General features: G+C 38.2%; 1 protein-coding gene across 8 annotated transcripts in view; it reads left to right on the top strand.

The window, feature by feature from the left end:
- MIPOL1 (mirror-image polydactyly 1) overlaps positions 1–20087 on the top strand; it is a 301403-nt gene that overhangs the window by 26500 nt on the left and 254816 nt on the right. For 2 of the 8 annotated variants that reach the window (XM_046653534.1, XM_046653533.1), the window contains exon 1: positions 19873–20050. The exons of the other annotated variants lie outside the window; for them this stretch is intronic. The gene's annotated coding sequence lies outside the window, so the exon portion shown is untranslated. Of the gene's footprint in view, positions 1–19872; positions 20051–20087 lie in introns of those variants that run through there. 8 annotated transcript variants of the gene reach the window in all.

Here is a 20087-nt window from a genome sequence, read left to right as displayed (position 1 = left end):
TTGGTAATTAATTCATAGCATAAAAAGAGATCATTTGTGACATCAAAAACATAAAAGGAGAGCAATAAAAGGATGGAACCTTTATAGGTGAATGAAGATAAATTGCTATCAGCAGAAAAAGAACTGTTTTATCTATGAGATGTTTTATGTAAACCTCATGGTAACCACAAGGCAAAGATCTAGAGCAGAGACACAAAACAGCAAAAAAGGGGAGACTGAGCAAATCACCGTGGAAAACCACCAACTTAAAAAAGTAAATAGAAACAGAAGGAAAAAGAAACAGTGGAGAGACAAAATAACCAGAAGGCAAAAGATGAAATGGCACTAGTGTCTTTATAAATCAATAATCACCCTAAAGGTAAATGAATCGAACTCACAGTCAAAAGCACAGAGTGGCTGAATGGATAAAAAAAGAAACAAGACCTAACTATATGCTGACTACAGGAGACTCATGTCTGTTCTAAAGATATACATAGGCTTAAGGTAAAGGGATGGAAGATGATAGTCCAAGCAAGTAGAAACCCGAAGAAAGTGGGCATAGCCAGACTTGTATCAGACAAAAGAGACTTCAAGTCAAAAATGGTAATAAGAAGCAAAGAAGGCCGTTCTATAATGATAAAGCAGTTAATGTGTCAAGAGGACATAACAATCATAAGTACATTTGCTCCCAACATCTGAGCACTGAAATATATTAAGCAAACACTAACAGATCTTAAGGGAGAAATTCACAGCACTACAATATTAGTAGGTGAATTTAATACACAACTGTCAGCAATGGATAGAATATCCAGACAGAAAATCAACAAGGAAATGTTGGAATCAAGCCATACTTTAGATCAAATGGACTTAGCAGACACATACAGAACATTCCATCCAACAGCAGCTGAATACACATTCCTCTCAGGTACACATGGAACGTTCTCCAGGATAGATCATATGACAGGACACAAAACAAATCTTAGCAAATTTAAGAAGATTGAAATCATAACCAGCTCCCTTTTCTGACCATAGTGGTATGAAGCTAGAAATCAACAAGAGGAAAGTGAGAAGATCTACAAATATATGGAAACTAAACAACACACTTCTAAACAACAAATGGGTCAAAGAAGAAATCAAAAGGGAAATAAAAAATTATTTTGAAACAAATGAAAATGGAAATACAGTGCATCAAATCTCGTGGGATGCAGCAAAAGCAGTTCTGAGAGGAAAATGTATAGCAATAAATGTGCATATTAAGAAATTAGAAAGATTTCAAGTAAACAACCTAGCTCTTCACCTCATGGAACTAGCAAAAGAAGAACAAATTAAGCTTCAAGTAGTGAAAGAAAGGAAATACTAAAGATCAGAGTAGAATTTAATGAAATAGAGACGAGAAAAACAATAGAAAGGATCAGTGAAACTAAGAACTGGTTCTCCGCAAGGATAAACAAAATTGACAAAGCTTTTGCTTGACTAAGGCAAAAATAAGACTCAAATAAATAAAATTAGAAATGAAACAGGAGACATAACTGATACTATAGAAATACATATGATCATAAGAGACTCATGAACAATTATATGCCAACAAATTAAATAACCTAGAATTGGATGCATTTCTAGAAACAACCTACTAAGACTGAAAGGGAGAGAGAAAATCTGAACAGACCAATAATGAGTAAAGAGATTGAATCGGTAATTTTAAAACTCCCAAAACAGAAAACTCTAAGACCAGATGACTTCACTGTGAATTCTACCAAACACGTAAAGAAGAATTAACATGAGTTCTCCTCAAAGTCTTCAAAATATCGAGGAGGAAGGAAAACTTCCAAACTCATTCTACAAAGCCACCAGCATTACTTGATACCAAAACCAGATAAGGATACCACTAGAAAAGAAAATATAGACCAATACCCCTGATGAATATAGATGCAAAAATTCTCAGCAAAATATTTGCAAACTGAGATCAAGAACACATTAAAAGGATTATGCACCTTAACCAAGTGGGATTTATCTCTGGCATGCAAGGATGGTTCACCTTACACAAATCAATAAATGTAATAGATCAGTAAAATGAAAGATAAAAATCACATGATCTCAATAGATGCAGAAAAAGCATTTGAAAAAATAGAACATCCTTTCATGATAAAAACTCTTAACAGATTGGGTGTAGAAAGAATACACCTCAACATAATAAAGCCCATCTATGACAGACCCACAGCTAACATTATACTCAAAGGAGAAAAATTGAAAGCTTTTCGTCTAAGATCTAGAACAAGACAAGGATGCCCAGTTTTATCACTCCTATTCAAAATAGTACTAAATCCTGGCTAGAGCAATTAGACAAGAGAAATAAATGAAAGACATCCAAATCAGAAAAGAAAAAGTAAAATTGTTGCTATTTACTGATGATATGATTTTGTACATATAAAATCCCAAAGAGTCAATCAAAAAAACTGTTGGAACTAATCAACAATTTCAGTAAGTTGCAACACAAAATCAACATGCAGAAATCAGTTGCATTCCTTTACACTAATGATGCAACATCTGAAAAAGAAATAAAGAAAACTGTCTCATTCACAGTAGCATCAAAAACAATAAAATACAGATAAATTTAACCAAAGAAGTGAAAGATCTGTACAGTAAAAACTAAAAGACTTTGCTGAAAGAAATTGAAGAAGACACAGTCAAATGGAATGATGTGCCATGTTCATGGATCAGGAGAATTAATATTAATAAAATGTCCATACTACTCAAAGCCATCTACAGATTCGATGCAATCCCTATCAAAATAAATGGAAATAGAAGAAACAATCCTAAAATTTGTGTGGAACCACAAAAGACCCAAAATAGCCAAAGCAATCCTGAGAAAAAAGAACAAGGCCAGAGGTATCACACTTTCGATTTTAAACTACAAAGCCATAGTAATAAAAACAGTATGTACTGGCACAAAAATAGACACATAGACCAATTGAAGAGAATAGAGAGCCTGGAATTAAATCTCAGGATATATAGTTAGCTAATATTTCATAAGGGAGCCAAGATCACCCAACGGGGAAAGAACAGTCTCTTCAACAAATGGTCCTGGGGAAACTGGAGAAACACATGCAGAACAGTGAAATGTGACCCCTCTCACACCACTCACAAAAATTAACCTGAATTGGATCAAAGACGTAAGCATATGACCTGATCATGTAAAACTTCTAGAAGAAAACACAGGGAAGAAAGTCCTTGTTATTGGTCTTGCCAGTGATCTTTTGGACATTATGCCAAAAGCGCAAACAACAAAAGCAAAAATCAATAAATGGGACTACAGCAGAGTGAAATGCACAGCAAAGAAACAATTAGCAAAATGAGAAGACAACCTACAGAATGGGAGGACATTTTTGCAAACCATATATTGGTTAAGGGGTTAATATCCAAAATATAGAAAGCACTCATACAACTTAATAACAAAAAAACACATAATCCAATTAAAAAAGAACTAAATGGACATTTTTCCAAAGAGGACTTCAAAATGGCCAGCAGGCACATGAGCTCAACATCACTAATCATCAGGGAAATGCAAATCAAACCCACAATGAGATATCAACTCACACCTGTTAGAATGGCTATCTTCAAGAAGCTGAGACAGCAGGTGCTGGTGAGGCTGTGGTGCAAAGAGAACCCTTATACACTGTTGACGGGAATGCAAATTGGTCCAACCACTGTGGAAAACCATATGTAATTTTCTCAAAAAGTTAAAATAGATCCACCATCCGATTCAGCAATTCTACTTCTAAGTGTATTTCCAAAGGAAATGGAAACAGGATTTTGAAAAGATATATATACTCCCATGTTTATTGCAGCTTTATAGCCAAGATATGCAAACAACCCAAATGCCCATCAACAGATGAATGGATAAAAAAGATGTGGTATATATACACAATGGAATATTATTCAGTCATGAGAAGTGAGGATATCCTGCCGTTTGTGACAACATGGATGGACCTTGAGCACGTTATTCTAAGTGAGATAAGTCAGACAGAAAGACAAATACTGTATGATATCACATATATGTGGAATCTAAAAAGTCAGACTCATAAAAAACAGAGAGTAAAATAGTGGTTACCACGGGCTGGAGAGTGCAGGGGTAAGATTGATGTTGTCTAAGGTACAAACTTGCAACGAGTAGTAAATAAGCCATAGAGATCTAATGTACAGTGTAATGAATACAGACAACAATATTGTGGAATAATTATGTGATGAGCATCGCTACAGCAGCAGTCATATTACAATCTATAAATGTGTAAAGTAACATTTTGTACTCCATAAATTTACACAGTGTTATTTGTCAAATTTATTCAATAAAAAAGAAATCCATTTATTAAACAGAATCAGCAATATTTTACTTTAGCTCTTTTCTCTTACTATGAAAATGGTGTAAGCTGGATCGTTGTCGTAGTGAATTAGAAAAAATTTAGCATGTTTAAAGTAATGGAAAACCCACTATCACAACATTCTAAATAAGCTCTTGTTTGCAGGAACTGATAGCCTGTCAGATTTAGCAAGTGTCAGTCATCAAGTTCTCTAAAGTGTATATTTTCATTCAAGATTATGCCTTTTCTTGCTAAGCAACCAAGAACCCAATAGCTTGTCTCTCTAACATGTAGTTATGCCACCAGTTATAATGTGTAATTTTTAAACCTTTGCTTTCTTTAGCGATATTGCTCCTAATTCCGTTTTACCCAGTCTTGGCCTCTGAGATTTCATGTCGGATAGGGGGTAAAGCGAAGGTATCAGCAGACGTTTTTCTGGCCAGAGAACTTTAAGCACCTGAGAAACTTTCACCTGATCTTTCGCAGTTAATTATCGGTTTTTGATTATGCATTACATTTATGTCTCACTGCTGATAGCATCTTATTTTGTGTTACGAAATATATCAAGTATCCAGAAAAGGATGGAGAATAATATGTCTGTATTGAGCTACCCAGATTTGTCAGATCTTAAATGTTTTCGTTTTTACCCCACTTTCAATCTCATTATTCTTTTCTGTGTTAACCACTATTAAAAGTAGCTTTGTATTTTCCCAGACCTATTTCTATGTATCCATTTATACAAACACACATTCAAATATCAATATACATGCATAGTTTTTAGTTTTTGAAAAATATAAATGCAGTCATGCTGTACATATTTTTCTGATGTTTCTTTCATTTTTACCATATTGTAGTTATGTTTTTGTGTCAGTACATATTGATCTACCTCATTTAGTGAACTGCTTTTTAAATATGATTTACGTTAGTACATTACGCTCACATTTAGCAGGCACTCAGAAAATATTGGCCATGGTTGCACTGTTAATATTATTATAACTATATGGTCTGGATGTACCAAACTTTATTTAGCCACTTACTTACAGAGTGACTTTTAGCTAGTTTCTAGCTTTCCAATCTAATCTTTATCTTTTCTTTTAGGATATTTCCTTTAGGATAACTTTTTAAAATCACAGGTCTCATGATTTTTAGATAAATTATTAGTAAATGAAGGACCTTTTGAAATAATAATAATAATTTCATAAATATAATTGTTAGGAGTCAACAGATTTATTTTCTCAAAGATCTTAAAACTTTTCTAGGAGGATTACAGTATGGACAATCTTGCTTATTTCCAAATTTACTATGCCATTTTACTAGGAGCCTTACTTTTTAGTGCCTGAGTCAAGTCTTTAATCAGGAATTGGCAAACTATGGTCCATGGGCCAAAACTGGCCTCTGCCTGTTTTTGTAAATAAAATTTTACTGTAACACAGCCATGCCCATTTATTTATGTATCATTTATGGCTACTTTCTTATGTAGTTGCAGCAGAGACCGTACGGCCCACAAAGCCTAAAACACTGACTCCGACTCTTCACGGAAAAGGTTTGCTGTAGATGAATCTTACATGTGTGCCAGGAGTTGACGTGGTTCTAGGAGGGCTGACCTTTAACTCAAGATGTCTCATGTGCCTTTGACTTTGTTTCTCTGACTTTGGGGGATATTGCTTTATCTTCCTAGACCATCGTTTCTTCCTCTGTGAGATGGAGTATTAATACATCATTTTTGAGATCCTTTCTAGCTCTATAAAGTTCTGAGAAACTTTGTAATATAAGATTTAAAAAGGCATTTGGAATAGATATAAACACATAGAATATATCTCTATATGTATCTCTCTCTGTGTATATGTATATACTATATATGATATAGAATAGATGAAAAAACAAATGTGCAAATAGACCAGAAAATGGAGGAGATACAGAGACTTTTTTTTTGAGGAAGGTTAGCCCTGAGCTAACTACTGCCAGTCCTCCTCTTTTTTGCTGAGGAAGTCTAGCCCTGAGCTAACGTCCGTGCCCATCTTCCTCTCCTTTGTATGTGGGACGCCTACCACAGCATGGCATGCCAAGCGATGCCGTGTCTGCAGCCAGGATCCAAACCGGTGAACCCGGGCCACCGAGAAGTGGAACGTGCGAACTTAACCACTGCGCCACTGGGCCGGCCCCTGGAGATTTTTCTTATGGTATAATAAATACAGGAATCTTTATTATGGAAATATATTCCCATCGTGAAAATGTATTAAACAGTGAATTTTCTGATAGCGGGAGAGCCTGTGTTCCATTGTGTTAAGTGGGAAAAGTAATAATGTGTTGCAAGCTCAGCCCCTAACCGTAACCAGATATTCCCCAAATAGCAGTAAAATATTCTTCCCCATCTGTATAATTGTATATAGTTGTTGTCATACTATGGCATTTAAAATATCATTAACTGATTATATAGTTCTTAATGAACTCAGTAGTGGATATGTAATAATTTGAAATATAATTATGTGTTCCTTGTACAGTGTACCTAATGTGTACTGTTATGTAATATATAGTGATATAGTCAAAGATAAATCATGAAAGCAAATAATACTTAGAAAATAAAATGGTTGAAAGAAAAAGTTACTTAGCAATTAAAGAGTTATCTTTCAGCCAATAAATCCCATCAATCATGGTTTATAAGGCGTTCTGGTTAAGGGCATTCATTCACTGTCTGCCACCTGTCCGTTATTAGTATCTCCTTGCTACCTGTTTCTCAGTCGTCTTTTCGTAATTTGCCTTACAGGATGCAATGTTTTATATAAAGGGAGAAACATACTAATATCTTGGTATCCCCAGGACTTGGCCATCCAATGGGAAATGAGAATTTCCTCTACAAGATATGTTATTTGCTGCTACATCCTTTCACAAATCTTTTAATAGACTCTTACCATTTTGACTGTTCTTTTTCTTCCTCCATCAACAGGTACTTGTACTTTTTTATGTGATGGTGAAGGCATTTACTTGCGTGTATAATTTTTCTAAGGCCAAATTCCCTTTTTTTGGGTCCATTTTCCATAAATATCATATCAGTTGAGGACTTTAAATCAGCCTCCCAAAATATTTTTTAATCCTGGAGATCAAATATATTTGATTTTCGTTTAATTCTGTTAATGAACCTACAATTCCGTTGTTACATCTTACTACCACGGCAGAAAGATTAAAACTGCAGCATTCCACGGTGATTAACATATTCAGTCGTCCTTCCTGGGTGAGGGTGTGGCAGGGGGTACACTTGTACTAGTTGAGTGAGGCATCCCGTCCACTCATGTGTAGCTTCATCTTTCTAAACTGACTGCCAGTCTTGACCCGTCTTCTGGAAGAGGGCACCCTCTGGTGTCCCTGTATGGGGTAACAAGTATAATTCATGGTGGTGAAGTGCTTCTGGAAACTCTGTTTGGGCTTAGTTCAATAAGCCAAGTCCATCCCTAAGGCTCCCCACTTGCTCCTTGATTGTTGGGGCCAGTGTTGACTTAGCCACCACAAGTCCTGTTAGCTTTGGGCACTTGTGGTCTGAGTGTGATTTGAATATAATGTGTACATTATATTTTATGTCCCAAGAAATAGCCATTAGGTGTATTTCACTTTCAGGTAAAGTTCAGTCTGCATCAGCCACACGGTTTAGTACAGTAGCCCTTTTCTGAATTCCAGGGGTGAATCTGTGAGTGAGATGTAGCTACCGTGTTGTATCAGGTTCACTCTTTTAGAGGCCACCGGAATCCCATGAGTGCTGTCGTGATGGTGTTGCATTTGCATTCATGCCTCTTATGAGCCAAGGAACAAAGGAGCAGGCTTTTGACCCGGCGAGTCAGCTACAGCAGTATTTTCGCCCTCGCACCCAAGTAGCTTTCTCAGGAGGGAGTGATCCTGATAGACAGCACTAGAACACACCAGTTGTCTGCTGCCTGTTACAGTTCACCCCGCCTGATTCAGAGCTGGAATCTTTGTTACGCACTACAAAGGAGCCAGTGTAAACACAACCAGCAAAAATGCCACTCAAGTCATGGCTCTAATTTACTGCCATTTAGATGAGTCATCAGGGGCATTTTCTTTGATATCTTTTCTCCAGATCACTACAGGTAGTTGTCATGAGTCAGTGTTGGTTCAGTTTTCATACTGCGGAGATAATGGGTCAACTGCTTTCTCCCAGCCTCAGTGGTTCTTGCTTTCTTGCTCTGAGCAGTTCTCATAGAAAAAGAGTAAGTGCCTTCTTCCTTGTGTCATAGGCTATTTCTCTGCTGTCTTGCTATTGGACACTATTTATTTCTGTTTCCGTTTATTGCCCATTTTAACTTGTACTTTGTCCCCAGTGGAGTGCTCTGATTTGGCCGTACGGCAGGCAGTCACAGCAGCCTTCTAGGACCTCTGCTTTTGTTTGTTCCCAGGAAACTTTGTATGATTTGACAGGTAAAAGAATGATAGGACTGTCTCTTGCTTGTAATGAAGCAGCACTTACAGTGAATTTCAACGTAGCTACATGAGGTGAAGTCAGGAGCTTCTCTCAAGTTCCCTTAGGAATATGTACAGTCAAATTGTGTGTTATGGATACTGTGCCTCATGCAGCAATATCTCCCTCTGCCGGCACTGCTGTCTGACCGTGGCCCTGCTGAGTCTGGTAAGATGAGAGAAAACTTTGAGGTGGCAAAGATATAAAATGGTGAATTATGTCACCTCACAACCATTTCCAGTTCCCAGAAGCTTTCCTGTTGGGGTGCCCTCTTACTTCCCCTCATATTTAGTTTTAGAACACAGTGGCCCAGTTGAGCGTGCCAGCCCTTGATGCCCTCATCTCCCATTATTATTTTTGTTTTTAAAGATTTTATTTTTTTTCCTTTTTCTCCCCAAAGCTCCCCAGTACATAGTTGTATATATTCTTCATTGTGGGTCCTTCTAGTTGTGGCATGTGGGACGCTGCCTCAGCGTGGCTCGACGAGCAGTGCCATGTCCGCGCCCAAGACCCAAACCAACGAAACCCTGGGCCGCCTGCAGCGGAGCGCACGAACTTAACCACTTGGCCACGGGGCCAGGCCCCCATCTCCCATCATTTTAAGTAACAAATGTTTAATGGCCCCTTCCAGTTTTTAAGGAGATCATTGCTTTGTGGATGATGATAATGTGCTTTGTCTGTGTAATATTTTATTTCTTTGCCCATTTTTGTACATAGGTAGCAGTAAGAGAGAACATATCTAGGTGGTCCAAATTGGTAAGTGATTCTCTCTTCTAGACCTTTAATTGAACTCTTGGCAGCTGCTTTTATTAAAATATAAGCAAAGGCTACAACACGATAGGTGTCAATTGCAGTCACTACTCATTTGTAGGTCCTGCAGTCCTGGTGGAGTTCAAATATGGTTCACTTGCTGAATTCTTTTTTTCTTTTTTCTTGCTGAGGAAGATTGGCCCTGAGCTAATATCTGTTGCCAATCTCCCTCTTTTTTGTATGTGAGTCACTGCCACAGCATGGCCACCGACAAGCGTCCAGGAACTGAACCCAGGCTGCCAAAGTGGAGAGTGCTGAACTTACCACTAGGCCACAGCACCGGCCCCCCATTTTCTAAGTTCTTAAAGCAGAAGTTCCCCAACTGTTTCTCATGATGCCCTTAGTGTCTTAGTAGTATTTTCATGGTGCTTCTAAGCTGCCCTCCTCTCTTGTTCCACATTGATTTCTGCACGGTCCTTACTTTTTAGCCAAGTAATGCAAAGATATGAAATCATTGGAAAGAATGTAGTGAGATCTGATGCTCTATCAATGAATCTCTGTGAACTGGTAGTTCACCTGTTATTCCACAGGTATTGCTGTTTACTTTGAAAATTGAAGTTATCTGTGGCACCCCTCAGTGTCTGCAGCTAATGTTTGGGGATACCTTGGCACACAATTTGGGAACAGCATATCTAAGGCCATCTTCAAGCCATTAATATTGACTTTTGTGTCAATATTTGTCCCCTTGTGTCTGGCTTATTTCACTTTAGCATAATGCCTTCCAGATTCATCCATGTAGCATGTGTCAGAATTTCCTTCTTTTTAAGGTTGGATAACAATCCTTTGTGAAGTGAACATCATAACCACTATGCTACGGAACCAACATTCCATTGTATATAACACATTTTGTTTATCCATTCATCTGTTGAAAGACGCTTGGGTTGTTTCCATCTTTTGGCTGTTGTGAATAATGCTGCTATAAACATTCATTTACATGTATCTGTTTGAGTCCGTGCTGTCAATTCTTTTGAGTGTATACCTAGCAGTGGAATTGCTGTGTTGTTTCCACCTTTTGGCTGTTGTGAATAATGCTGCTTTTAACATTCATTTACAAGTATCTGTTTGAGTCCCTGCTGTCAGTTCTTTTGGGTGTATACCTAGCAATGGGATTGCTGGGCCACAGATAAATTATCTATGTTTAACTTTTTGAGGAACCGCCAAACTGTTTTCTACAGCCACTGCATCATTTCACATTCCTCCCAGCAATGCTAAAGGATTCCAATTCCTCCACATCCTTGTCAACACTTGGTATTTTCAGTTTTTGGTAATAGCCATCCTGTTGGGTGTGAAGTGGTTTTGATTTGGATTTTCCTAATGGATAGTGATATTGAGCATCCTTTCACGTGTTTATTGGCCATTTGTATATCTTCGTTGATGAAATATCTATTCAAGTCCTTTGTCCTATTTTTATTTTTACTGCTGAAAACTGTAGTGGTCTGCTTGTTCTGAGACTTTTCCATATTTTGCACACTGTTTCTTGAGTGTGATCACTGAAGTATCTGTTCCTTTAGCTCACGTTTTGACTCATGTATTGACATGAGATGTCCTTGAATGCCAAGAGCTCTTCCAGTCTTTGCAGCTTGCGCCTGTGCTTAGGCACTGCTTCACCCCTTAGCCAGGCTTGCTCTGAACCTAGTGATCAGCCCAAGTTGAAACCTTAGATATTGTCAGGTCTTTTCTGAGCTTGGAGGTGGCTTTCTAAATACCCATATACTTAGCTGCTTTTGTATGTCTTAATTTCCCAGTTTTCCCCAGCCTCTCTTCCTTAGGTGACCTTAGATAAGGGTCTATTGTATGTCTCTGCTTTTCTTGCCCTGGGTGTTTGTGGATCTGAAGGTGCCTTGCAGCTTCTACAAGCAGTACCTGCCCCTTTCCCACCTGAGTTCTGAGATGATACAGAGGCAGGCACCTTGCATCAGTCCTTCAGGTGTAGAACAGGTTGGAACAGACATGCACAATAATTTGCATATCAGTTCTGCTCTGCTTCCTGTGGTAGAAGGAGGCAACTTGGAACCAGTCTGCTGCTGCTTCAAGAACAAGAGCACCATTGCACCAGGGACGGGGTCGGGGGACAGCGAGGGAAGCTCTGCTACCATTTTCAAGATGGCTTTTTCTTGATTGAGTGTTTGCTTGTTGCTGTTAACTTTTCACTGTTTTCCAGAGCTCCAACAAACTTGGTTCAGACAGTCCCTGCTTGTTTCTTTTTTGATGTTTCTCTAGGGTAATGAGAGCTTGGAGCTTTCTAGTCTACCATTTTGCTGACATTCCCCCTATTGATTTTTAATACAGTTTTATTCAGTGCAAGGCATATATGTCATCATATAGTCCATCCTTGTGTTGATTGTGTGACCCAGTGCTCATTCATTTTGTGATCTCAGGAGGCTAGTTCTAGAGGTTGAGGACATTTGCCTCAGCATTGCAGCCCTGCTCTAAACCTGAACTTTAATATTTTTGATAAATTTTCACAGGGATTTCCATAGCTAGATCCTCCATAAGGGAGTGGGGTTTTTTGCCCAGTCATTCAGGGCTTTTTGCCAGACTGTAGAAAGACCTAAGGTTTTGTGAATATCTGGATCTTTCCCCAAAGGCCCATTTTGCAGATTTACCTCCACCACCTTCTACCATGGTATTACTGTCTGCAGGCTGTATATGGCTGGTTTTCAGAAAGATCACAACTCTCAAGTAGTCAGCGGTATGCTGGTAAATGGTAAGGATTGACTTTCTGCCCAAAAAAAAAGCAAGCCCTTTTTTGTCCCATTTGTTGTTTTTTGTTCTGTAAATACTGCCACTATAGCTGATTTCAAGCTAAAAACATGGCACCACTGATCTGGGAGTTGGAAAGAGACACATTTGGCTCTTCCAGGCGGGCTTTAGCACTCCACTACAGTTAGGGAACTCCCATTGTAAAACAAGTGGCTAAGAGTCAGAGAGTCCGTGTCATACAGCAATCCAGACTGGGAGGGCCTGAGAGAGCATTTCTTTCAGTGGCTTCCAAGGTGGTGAATTAGTCTGTGAGCAATGCAGGGAGCTCCTCCTGGACTTTGCCCTGGAGTACTTTCTTGCAAGTGACATTTCTATCTTATCAATGAGCTCTCCTGAATGGCCTTTTATTGAATGATTCTTTGACAGCCTCTAGAATGTGATGGTTCTTTCTTACCTCAGGATTATTTGATGACCTTTGATGATAGTTGCAGTTTTTACCAGTACCCAATCACAAGTTAGCTGTAGTCTTTAACACTTACATCAGGCACCGTTCCAATCTCTAATGATCTCCTGGGAGTCCACTGAGGTGTAATAATTGGTTTCTGCCCAAGGCTCCTGTCTTCCTTCCTGTGTCAGCATTGAAGACACTTTTTAAATAATTTGAGCGTTGGGGTCATAATGTCCTAGACTTTAGACCTCAAGACACTGCCTGGGAGACAATCCTTTGTAAATCTTTTATTGATTATTTTGGCTTAGGGCACTATCAGATTCAGATTTCTTTCTCCTGACTTTATTAATAGGCTTAGCAGCGTCCTTAGGTGGAAGACACACAACCCAAAGAGTACCACTAGTCTGGGCTGTCTGTCTAGGAGGAGAGGTTGTAAGGAATACTAGATTATTTTTCAAAGATTAAGGTGTCCTTGGTGTTTGTGGCACACATTATTCCCAAAAGTTTCCCAGATTGCACCAGGCCTTGAGTTTTAGTTAGTTTCATTAGCCAACTTTTATGTGGCGTGAGTCAGATGGAAAGCAGAAGTGTTCCTGTTATTTCTCATCTTCTCCACCAGTTTGCCTTGTCAGAGCTTTTAGTTATAGCCACACTGGCAGATGTGTGATGTGTGACACCTCATTGTAGCTTTAATTTATACTCCTCTGATGACCAGTGATTCTGGGAACTCTCTCGTTTATTAGCCTTTTTTTTTTTAATGCTTTTGTCAAATTGAAGTTCTGTTTATTTGCCCGTTAAAAAAAGTTGTGTCTGAGGGGCCAGCCCCGGTGGCATAGTGGTTAAGTTCACTGTGCTCTGCCTCAGTGGCCCAGGTTTGGTTCCCGGGTGTGGACCTGCCCGACTCATCTATTAGTGGCTGTACTGTGACAGCAACTCACATATGACAGAGAGGAAGATCGACACAAGTGTTAGCTCAGGGCGAATCTTCCTCAGCAACAAAAGGAAGCTGTGTCTTTCTTGTATAGATTTGTAGGAGCTTTTAAAAATATATTTTGAATATGAGTCTTTTGTCAGTTAAATGTGTTGCCGATATCTTCTTCCAGGCTACTTGCTTTCTCGTTCTCATAATGGCCTTTTTTGATAAACAGACAATCTTAATTTTAAGGAAATCCAATATGTCAATCTCATATACTTAGTGTCTTATGTATCCTTTTTAAGAAATCTTTGCCCATCCCAAAGTCAGTAAGATATTCTCTCTTGTTTCCTTTTAGAAAGCTTGATTGCATTAATTCTGCTTTTTCATCTATGATCTAGCTCAGATTAATTTTTCAGTATGATATGAAGTAGGAATTGAGCGTAATTTTTTCTGTATGGATATCCAGTTGACCCTGCATCACTTACTGAAAAGACCAGCTTTTCCTCACTGCAGTGGATCATCTACCATAAATCAGGTGTGTACGTGTGTGTTTGTATATGCATGGGGTTGTGTGTGTGTGGCAGGGTCTGTTTCTGGACTCTTTATCCCATTGGTCTCTTTCTGTATTTTTGCACCACTATCACATTGTCTCAAATACTTGGCTTCATAGAAATAAAGGCATGTGGACTGGGAAGGAAGAAGTAAAAATGTCTTTATTAGCAAATAACATAATCCTATATGTAGGAAATCTTGAAGCCTATATAACAAAATGAGCAGAACTTACAAGTAAATTTAGTGAGGTTTAAGATTGAAAGTCCACATATAAAAATCAACTGTATTTCTCTATATAGCAAAGAACATTAGAAAAATGAAGTAATACATTTACAGCAGCATCAAAAAACATTAAATACTTGGGGTAAACTATATAAAATATGTGCAAGCCCTTTATCTTCCAAACTATAAAACATTGCTGACAGAAATCAAAGAAGACAGATAAATTAAGAGGTGTACCATGTTCATGGACTGGATGGTGAAAGTTTTAATTTTTTCTTAATTCATCTATCTTCATCAAAATTCCAGCATGCTCTTTAAGAGATATTTACAAGCCCATCCCAATATTTATATGGAAGTGCTCAGGGCCTAAGCAAGTAATATTTAAAAAGAATAACAAAGTTGTAGGACTTACGCTACCTAATATCAAGACTTACTGCAAAGCTCAGGTATTGAAGGCAGTTTGGTATTAGTGAAAGGATAGACATGAACACAAGAAGAGTCCAAACATAGACCCACACATATATAGTAACTGATTTTCAATATAGGTGCCAAGGTAACTCAACTGAGAAAAGGTAGTCTTTTCAACAAATTATGCTGGAATAACTATGTATCTGAATGGGAAAAAGTGAACCTTGACCCTTGCCTCATGATCATATACAAAATTTGAAATGAATGATTGACCTTATTGTAAAGCCTAAAACTATAAAACATAGGAGGAAACATAAAAGAAAATTACTGTGACCTTAGGGTTGATAAATGTTTCTTAGAACACAAAGAATACTAATCTCAAAAGAAAAAAAGAGGATAAATTAGACTTCATTAAAATAAAAATATTTCATCAAATAATACCATTAACTAAATGAATAGACAAGCCCAGACTGGAAGAAAATATTTACAATACGTATATCTGGCAGAGGACTTGTTTTCAGAATATATGAAGAACTCTTACCACTTAGTAATCGGACAAGCAACTTAATAAAAAAGATGGGCAAAAGAGATGAACAAGCCCTTCACACAAGAAGATCTGTGAATGGCCAATAAGCATTTGACAAGATGCATATCATCATTCAACAGGTTATGCAAATTCAAATCATGAGATACTACTGCATATACAAAAAAATGATTAAAAAGAATGAAATGTCATGGGGATGTAATGTTTAGCATGGTGATTATAGTTAATAACACTGGATTGTATATTTGGAAGTTGAGAAGAGCTCTTAAGAGTTCTCATCACAAGAAAAACAATTTTATAACTATGGTGATGGATCAGATCTTAACTAGACTTATTGTGGTGCTCATTTCACAATATGTACAAATATGGAATCATATTGTACACCTGGAACTAATGTAATTTTATGTCAGTTGTATCTCAATAAAAAAACTGGTAAAGCAAAAATACATTCTCTGTTTTGTCTGTTCCAGGTTGTAGTATATTAGCTACAATGAATAGTAAAAGATGTATATACATTTATATATTTATATGTATAAAAAGACGGTCCATAGCAAGTGTTAGTGTGACTGTGGAGCATCTGGAATTCTCACATGGCTAACAGATGTGTGAAATGGTGCAACCACTTTAGGAAACAATTTGACAGTTTCTTATAAAGTTAATATGATCCAGAAATTCCATTCTGGATATTTATCCAACAGAATTGAAAACATATATCTGCAGAAAGCGTTGTACCAGTGCATTCATTACTGTTTTATTCATAATAGCCAACAACTATAAACAACACAAATATCCATTAACAGATGAATGGAGGACCAAATTGCAGTGTGTTCATAAAATACAATGAAATATTATTGCGCAATAGAAGGAAACAAACTACTGTTTTTTACAGCAACGTGAGTGAATCTCAAAAGCTTTGTGCTAAATCAAAGACTTCAGATACAAAAGAGTATTGTCAGGGGTTCTGCTGAGCTGGAGAGAGCTGATCGGCCAGATGTCAGAGTAGCAGAAATGAAATTAACAGTCAAGCCTTTAATCACTTACTATGATAGTGTAATCAAGAGGGTAAACTGGAGAAAACACTGTTATTCCATTTCTTCCCGTGGAATGATGCACCTGGTTGGGGGTCGGGTGGATCAGCACAAACATGGAGGTCATCTCACTGCTTAGGGAGCCCTGAACGGAAAGCTCTTGCAGTTTTATGGACCCACGTTTGGGGGGTGGGGTGCAGGGGGGAGGAGAGAGTGAATGTCTAGGAATGGAAAAGGACTGTCATTGAGTCAGAGTGGAGAAGTGGCCCCCCTCCCCCAGCCTTTAAGGAGGTCTCTTGAGGGGGCTCCAGATAAAGAGACTTCTGAAGGGCTAGGACTGCAGATAAGCCCAAGAGCATGGCCAGCCAGGGCAGCCTGAGTCCTTGACAGCAGCTCCGTCTAGAGACTGCAGTGTGTTGGTTGTACAAAGTCTAGTGTAGGGAGGGAGGCAGCTCCCTCCTGTGAGGCCTGCCAGGTAAAGCCTCGGCAATTGCCTATGTTTGGGTCTGAAAAATTACACATAGGTTTTTGGCCAGGAGCTGAACTCCTCAAGTATACATTGTATGAGCCCATTTCTAGAGAACTCTAGAAGTAGAATCCAGTTTATGTAGTAAAGGAGCTTAGCGGTTGCCTGGGATTGGGGAGTGGGGTAGACTTACTGCAGAGGGGCTCGAGGCAGCTTTTTACCCGGAGTCTTTGTTATACAAACTCATCAAATGTACGCTTAAAATGGATGCATTTTACATGATGTAAATTATATCTCATCGTTGTTTTTAAAAGTCAAGAAAATAAAAAATGGTTTAGTTGAATCATAAGTGTACCAGCGAACATATTAGTGTTTACTGCAACTTACAGTTTTTAACTGTAAGTTATGAACAGGACTGTAGTGTAAATACGAAATGTGGAACTATATGGGTTGGATCACATTATGTTGTTTGCATGACTTTATTCAAGCAGCTGAAAAGAAAGTGACAGTGTAAAGAATCATGATTACTATCTGAAATTTGTTTTTTTATTAAAATGATCTATTTATATTTTTATTTGTATGTTATAAAACTTTATCATATAGTGGCATGAAGCAATAAAACTCTTGTATCTTAAAAAGTATTTTTCAGTTTTTTTATTGTAGAAAAATATACATAACGTAAAACTTACCATTTTAACCACTTGTGAGTGTACAGGTCAGTGGCATTAAGTACATTCACATTGTTGTACAACCATCACCACTATCCATTTCCAGAATGTTTTATTTGTCTTTTTCTTAAAGAGTCAAATTTCTATAAGATTTGTTATGAAATCTTTGAATTCTTTTGAAATGTCCCTCCATCTTTCTATATAGCATGCTTATATTACTGCTTCTTGATGCCCCCGCCCCAGTTTTATAATTCGTTGACTTTCTGCTGTCAAAGATGCGGAAGATGGATATCAGTCATGTCATAGGAAGGAAAAACAACAACTCTAGGTATTTCAAGTAGAAAGAGCCTTTGTATAGGGGATTAACAGCTTACAAAATTATTCCAAGTGCTGGGAGAGATGTCAGGGACTATTTCTAGACCATGATTCGGGGTCGTGATATTGTTGCAATCTAGAGGTCAGAAAGCTGTTATTGCTGCCACCACAAGTGACTGTCATGTCCAGGAGGCTCGTGCTAGACATTAGACTGCAGAGTCCTTGTCACCAGACACACTCGCATCTGTCTGACCTTACATGCTGATAGCAGACAGGTGACCTCTGCCTTGCTTTCTTCTTCTGTATCTTGCTGGACTACATGTACTTGGTAGAACCCTTTTTACATTCAGACCAGAGACTGAGAAGTGTGATTTTTAGCTGTTCACCTCTTCCAAATAGAAAGAAGAGTGAAAGGTGGGAGAAAGTAGCTGCAAGGATATAGGTGTCTTTGACGCCTCTGCTGTCAGTACACACGAACATATTCTGTTTTCGCATCCTTCCAGTATTGTTATATGGTAACGTTGTTTACACAAATATATACTGTTTGCGTTGTTCTGGTTCTGTAGATGCTGTTCACAACTAATACATGTAGTATGTTTTGATTATTTTCCCTTCCCCCTCCCCTGCTCAGCTTTTTGCTATCTTACTTATTTTGTTGCTTAAATTTTTGTTTATTTACTATTGAATCAACACCAAATTCTTTGTCGTTTATTTGAATCTCTTCTCAAACTCTTCTTTCTTGAACAAATTACTCCTGAAGTTTCCTTAATGCCGTCAACTTGGAACGATCTCCCTGTGTGTCTGGTGTATAGCTATTACATGCCAGACACAGATGGACCTCTTCTGTGGTAGACCTGTTTACCAACTAGGGTCTTCTCTTTAGTGGTTTACTCCCTTCTTTCAGTGGAGCACATTCTCTGCCAGCTTCCTGAGAAAGAAGGTAGGGATGGGGGAAGGTGTTTTTTTTTTTTGTCATATTTGTTTCTGTATAAAGAAAGAAATACTTTATAGAATATTGCTAATATGTATTTTTCCTATGCTCTGAGTGCTGTCATATGCTCCTAGCCAGTGAGAACTAAGACTGCAGACTGTTCTGTATGCTCTCCACCTGTAAGTGTGGCTTTGCATTCTGCCATTTGACTTTTGGCAAACAGTTTTGCCTAAGTTTGTGACAGGAGATGTGCAAGTGATAGTGATGGACTATAGGAAATAAAGAAATAGTGCATACTGGATGTTAACATGCTGTTATGTTGGTGACTCCCTGTGCCTTCATGTAAAGGTTGGGGAAACAGAGGCTGAAGACCTGCAGGCTTAGCGTTGTCAAATGTCTCTTGACGTTATGAAGGGTATCAAACGCATCGCTCTGATTTGTGGATAACAAAACAATGTGGATGTGCCATAATTTCAGGGAATTTGAAGAAAATGAGAGATCATTACAAGAATGATGCTGGGAATGCATCTCCATAGGAATTAGGTGGTGTCGCTACTGTGTAACTCTAATTCAGTTACTTTTTTCCAGGGAAACATTTTCTATACCAGAGTAAATTATTTTGCTTTTCCTTTCTTTTTTCTGTTCTCCCCTTCTCTAACCATTATTAGACATACGTTAGAGCTTTTTATTTATCTCCTGTGTTTCTTAACTTCTTTTTCATATTTTCCTGTTACTCTGTGCTGCATTCTGAGGAATTTCCTCCCTTCTGCGTCTATGTCATTAATTCTTTTTTCCGTTGTTCTCTAGTATTTTCTTCATCTGTAGAGTTTCAACTTCAGTGAACGTACTTCTGATTTTTATGGTTTCTACTTGGTTATTTTTTATATCTATGCTTACTTAATAACTGCCTGCTCTTTTTTTTTTTTTGAGGAAGATTAGCCCTGAGCTAACTACTGCCAGTCCTCCTCTTTTTTGCTGAGGAAAAAAAAGAGCTAACATCTGTGCCCACCTTCCTCTGCTTTATACATGGGACGCCTACCACAGCATGGCGTGCCAAGCAGTGCCATGTCTGCACCCGGGATCCGAACCAGCGAACCCTGGGCCACCAAGAAGCAGAACGTGCGAACTTAACCACTGCGCCACCGGGCTGGCCCCTGCCTGCTTTTATTGATTGGTTGTATTGCTTTATTCGGCAATTTAAAAATTATACCTATTTTCAAGATTGCTTTAACTCGTTCAGGTATGAATCCCTACCTCTCTTTTTTGTGTCTGTAATA

The sequence above is a fragment of the Equus quagga genome, chromosome 2, assembly GCF_021613505.1.
Source record: "Equus quagga isolate Etosha38 chromosome 2, UCLA_HA_Equagga_1.0, whole genome shotgun sequence".
NCBI classification, from domain to species: domain Eukaryota; kingdom Metazoa; phylum Chordata; class Mammalia; order Perissodactyla; family Equidae; genus Equus; species Equus quagga.
The sequence above is the reverse complement of the archived record's forward strand: the minus strand, read 5'-3'. Positions and strand labels throughout refer to the sequence as shown.